Source organism: Nematolebias whitei, chromosome 22 (genome assembly GCF_014905685.2).
Source record: "Nematolebias whitei isolate Nwh7 chromosome 22, NemWhi1, whole genome shotgun sequence".
Lineage (NCBI taxonomy): Eukaryota > Metazoa > Chordata > Actinopteri > Cyprinodontiformes > Rivulidae > Nematolebias > Nematolebias whitei.
Window position 1 is genome coordinate 25,628,576 of NC_056519.1, and position 6,013 is coordinate 25,634,588.

Sequence of the window (6,013 nt, forward strand, 5' to 3'; positions counted from 1 at the left end):
CAACACTTGAGCCTCGAGCTTCTTCCTCCAGTTTCTTCTCGTCTTGCGTGAACTCGCCGACTTAACCCGAGACTGATATTGGGCTAACCGAGGCTGAACTACTTCGTATTTCAAGGAAAACGTTTAGTTTGACAGAAACACCAAGGTTGCAGTGCCCGAGCTCAACTAGCTACTGTCACCCGACAGGAAGAGCTTCTCTCTTCTGTTCAGCCTCAAAGCTTCGCGCGAAGATGCTACAGAAGTCGGCGCTCTCACCTCCGTGCTCCTCCTGTGGGGATGCTGCCGGATGAAGAAGATTTCAGGTTTATAAAGGATCTCTGTGGTTACACTTTAACCAGAGGAACGTCCTTCAACTACAGCTACAGCCCGAGATGAAGATTGAATGTGCGGAAGCGATGCTTCACTCGGTGGCGTCAGCTCGTCTTCCGGTCAGCCAGAACAGTCGAAACATGCGCACGCATGCGCACTTGTAACGCAGTCAGGTCTATTTGTAGTCCCGAGAGAAGAAAGAACAGCTGTTGATCCGTAGTGCTTTAATAAAGTCCTGGCATTCTGTTAAGAAATACATATCGCCCGCCAGAGACACTTACATTTTTGTTGCTGATTTGATAGAAGATTAAAAATATATTTATGATGATTAGCACTCGCAGCATGTATTACTCTCAGCTATAGTAGCTGTAAAATCAACTCTGTTGGCTAATGTCAATTAGCTGTGGCAGCCATCTTGGATTGGACTGACCTAAAAGTTGACAAGTTGTGCACGTGCTACATCCACTGACTGTTTTCTGACAGTTAGATATAATCAAGTCTATCATGAGATGTTGCTAACAGATTATCAATTTCGACTTCAAAGAAACAACAGCAAGATTTTAAACAGAACGCTGGTGCCATCTGTAAATTCTTCAAATACGTTTTGGTGATCAGTCTAAGCTACTACCATCTGACAACCATCTGAGCTCCCATCACAACGTCTCGTTAACTCTGTTCCATAAGCACGAGATCCTGAACTGTTTCACATTTTGTTGCTTCTAGTTCTTTATTTGACACAGTTACTAATGGAAAATCAGCCACTTCACTTAATAATCAAACTTCTACAAATCAAATCCCTCCTACAAGTCAGTCCTCAGTTAATCACACCTTTTCTTTTTCTTCATTCTGTTAGTGAGGTCAATAAACTGTTAAAAGGTCTTGATCTTAAAAAATCTGCAGGTCCAGATGAACTTCCACCTTATTTCTTAAGGCTGGCTGCTTATATCATCACAGTCCCTGTTACCCACATCTTTAATCTCTCCATGAGACAAAACTCAATCCCAGATGCTTGGAAAACAGACTTTGTTCTTCCTTTGCTGAAGGGAGGTGACCCCACCTCACTGAACAACTATCGAATACCTCCAGTTATTTTACAGTCAACAATGGTGTACCACAAGGCTCAGTCTTAGGACCCACCCTCTTTACAAGCTACATAGGCAATGTAGGTCAAAACATCCCTAATGCATCCATACATTTCTATGCTGATGACACAGTTGTTTATTGTCGAGCTAAAACTGTTGATAAGGCTTTCCAGCTTTTGAAATCTGCATTCAACATCGTCCAGTCTGATTTGTTCCACCTCAAACTTGTCCTAAATGCCGACAAAACCAAAGGGATGCTTTTTTCAAACAGGAAGTCGGTCCCAGCAGTTCTTCCTCTGATTTCATCCTCAAATGATGTCCCCATTGAGTTTGTTGATTCCTATAAATATTTGGGTATCTTGGTTGATTCGCACTCTCTTTTAAGCTCCATGTGGAAAACCTAGTAAAGAAACTGAAAGTTAAACTGGGTTTCTTTTTCAGAAACAGATCCTGTCTAACCCTGAATGCTAGAAAACGCCTTGTATCTGTGACCTTCCTTCCCTCCATTGATTACGGTGACATTATTTACATGAATGCTCCTATAAGAACCCTGCAGATGTTGGATGCTGTCTATCATGGTGCACTAAGATTCATAACTGGCTGTGATTATCGTACCAACCACTGCACCCTGTATTCACTGGTTAACTGGACATCATTAACTTCACGCAGACTCTCTCACTGGTACATGTTCATCTTTAAATCACTTCTTGGTCTGCTGTCTTCATACATCTCCTCCTACATGTGTCTGCGTGAGTGCAGCTACAGCGTGCGCTCTCAGGACATTATTACCTGCAGTGTTCCCTCAGTGAGGACTGAACTAGGCAAAAGGGCCTTCTCCTACTCCGCTCCTGTTTCCTGTAATATCTTACAAAAACAATTGAAGCTCTCGACCTTGACCTCTCTAAGTGGCTTTAAACATCTGTTGGACTCCTGGCAGGGTCCAATGCAGACATGTTCCTGTTTTTAGTTTTCTACATTCGCCTTATGATCTAGCTGGTTTTTGTTACGTTTTTTGCCAAATTATTTGTAAAAAAAAAAAAATCTGTATGACTTTTTATAATTGTATATTGTTGTTGCTGTTGTCCATTGTTGTCATCATTCTTTGTTGAAATCAGGTCTCTTTTGTAAATGAGTCCTCGAGGCTCAATGGGATTTACCTGTCTAAATAAAGGTTGAATGATTGAATGTTGTCACCAGCAAACTGGTTGCTCCATAATGTACTGTGGGGAACAGATTGTATGTGACTTCTCAGATTGATGAAGCCCTTCAGATGGAGGGTGAAACGTCTCTCAACAATGAAAAGGAACTGTCCAGATGACCTGACTGAACAATTGCTTTGTTTTTTTTACCTGGATTATTGAGCATGATGTCTCCTCCTCCTCGCCTCATAGACCAGTACCTGTGTGGCTATAGGGCCTACTGTCAATTTGATGTGATCCAGTGATTATTACCTGGCTGGAACTTTAATTAAAATCGGTCCAATTGTTCATGAGAAATTTTGCTAACAGGCACTTACGCACATGCACACAAAGACACCAGCTAAAACGTCACTTTATCGCCCGCCGACGAATTCCCCTTACAGCCGGTGTTAATTTGTGCAACCTACTCGTTTTGTGCTGAGTCAGATTGCGTTTCTGTACTTCAAATCAAAAGCAGAGTGAACCCTCTGTTGGTTTTGTGGATCTTGGGCCGCTCGATAAGAGAGCGCCGCTGACGCGACGCAGTCACGTGGCTCCGCTCCTCGCGCTCGTCCTGTCACTTGAAGGGATATTTGTTCTCTTTCTAACAGTTTAATGAATAAAATACACAAATTGTTACTTCTCCCAGTACAATTACCGGTATTTATAGTTAAAGAACATCACGTGGTTCTGTTAGTCTCTTTTGCTCCTGTGCTCACTAATAAAAGTTACTGGAAAATATTTGAGCAAAACAAATTTGCATCAGTTGTTGAGGATGCATGCTAAATATAACTAGATACATGAAAAACTACCATTGATAGTTTGGCTAAATGTTCCCACTATAGTTTATGAAAACGACCTTTAGTCATTAAGATCATTTTCAACATGTCAGAGAATTGTACTCACATCAGTCACCTATTTAAAAAGCCACACAACTCAATGAGAACAACATTCAAGGCTATTTAACTTTTATTATTTACTATTATTCTTCTCAGGATTTCTGCTCTGTTGTTTCTCCACCAAACATTTTCCACGTCAGGATGACAGCGCGGTTTCCTCAGGGTGGATCAGTCTCTACAGCTTCTTCAGTCCCACCTGATGACGACTTTAAGGTTGAGCTGAAATGCAACAAAGGGACGTTTGAACGACTGAATCATTTGAAACAATTCTTCCAGAAAAAAATGTGATCTTGCGCAACATTTGCAACATCTGAAAGGTTAAGTCAGGTTGTAGAAAAGTTTCATCTTTTATCAAAAAGACTGTGGAGCTGCAACAAACTTATAAATAACACATTCTCATGTGGATCAACCAGTTTGACTGAAGTCAGGCTGAGTGATAATAACATCACTAAGAGGGGGACAGTTGAACCCGGAGGCCTCCACCCCTGTTTAATGATGGATGGTTTCTTTTCACAAAGATGGCCTCCTTTACTCCTCTCTCAAACCATCGTTCCTCTCTGTCCAGGATGTGAACATCTTCATCCCTGAAAGAGTGACCGCTGGCCTGGAGATGAGTGTAGACCGCAGAGTCCTGGCCTGATGATGTTGATCTTCTGTGCTGGTTCATCCTTTTGGCCAGTGGCTGTTTAGTTTCCCCGATGTAAAACTGATCACCCTCCTGACACTGAACAACATACACAATATTACTCTGTTTGTGCCGGGGGACTGGATCTTTTGGATGAACCCGTTTTTGCCATAATCTGTTTTAGGGTTTGAAAACCACTGGGACGTTGTGTTTAGAAAATAAATGTCTTACATTCCCTGAAAGGTTTATTTTCTACAGGGCTCAAGCAGTCGATTGTTAGGCTGATGGTTCTCCTTGTACATGTGAATAACTGTGTTGTGCCCAACTAACTGGTTGAGCCACTATGAGAAGGAAATATTCACAAGACTGAGCTTGTTGCAGCTCCTCAGACTGAAGAAGTCTTTTGGATAAAAGACAAAATGTTTCAACAAGAAGAATCCATCCAGAGGACCTGACTGAACTTAGATTTATCTACCTGGATGATTGAGCATCAGGACACACTCATACAGATAAATGAAACATTAGAGGGTGCAATGATTTATTTATTCATTCAAAAGACAAAAGAAAAACAAATTCAAAGAAAAAAGTAGTATGAAAAAGATGCAGGAAGAAGAAAAAAAATTCTTACAATATCTGCCCCTTATTTAAAAAATATATACATATATATATAAATATAATAACTACAAAAACAGCAAATCAGACTTGAACAATCCCCAGTGCGAAAACAAACAAACAAAAAAATCAGGCATTCACATGATATGATACTTTCCCAACAATTTTAACTTAATCATCTTTTTAAACATTTAACTTGTTTTAGAATTTTTATGGTGATATCAAAGTAATTCCATAATCCTGTTCCCTGAATTACAACACAGCTCCTTCACACTAGTTCTAAATGGAGGTTTTACAAACATTTACATTCACTTAAGTTATAATGACTCTTTTTATAAAACAAATTTTAATTGAATATTTGGGGTAATATTTTTTATGAGCTTTATACATGACTTGCAAAATACTATATTCAACCAAATCATAACATTTTAATAATTTCATCTGATTTGATATTTGTTGTGTGACCATAACACTTCCTACTAATAATTCTTATAGCTCTTTTTTGTAAAATAAACATAGGATATGTAATTGTTGTGCATGCTTTTCCCCAAACTTCAATACTATAATTAAATATGGAACAATCATTACATTATACAATATCTACAAAGCTTTGTCATTCAAAAACTCAGTTACTTTAAACAGTAATGCAATTGATTTTGCTATTTTTATTCTTAAGTAATTTACATGAGATTTCCATGTCAGCTTCTCAGCTTCTTGTCAGCGTGAGGACAAAGCGGTGGATAACAGCAGTCAGAAGACGAAACCAGAAGTGATCCAGTACAATTTAACAAAAGGAGTGGGCACAGTGGACCAAATGGTTAGCAACAACACATGTCTGCGAAGAACAAGGAGGTGGCCCATGGTTCTCTGGTACAACATGCTGGATGTTGCCACTGTGTTAAACCACAGATAAAGTTCAGTTAACAGCTGTTATCAGGTCTGTGTATGTGTGACCAAATGACAAACATGTTGCAAATATGAAATAAATTACTGTTTGACCCCATTCACTGCTCAAGTAATTACTTGAAACTAATTTTTATTATAGTATTAAGACATGTAATTTTAATGGCACTTGGATGACCCATGTGTAGTAATATGTAACGTGTATAAAGTGTAATATTTATATTTTAGACAACTATGGGTTAATACATATACAAACAATTCTAGATTCAAAAGGAGGAGTAAAGATGAAATAATCTCAGAAATCTTGTGACAAATAGATTAACAAAGCCGGTATTTATTGAACAATTTAACATAACACCTTATAGAGCTTCTTATTTAAACCCCTGATTCACCATTCAGTAGTTT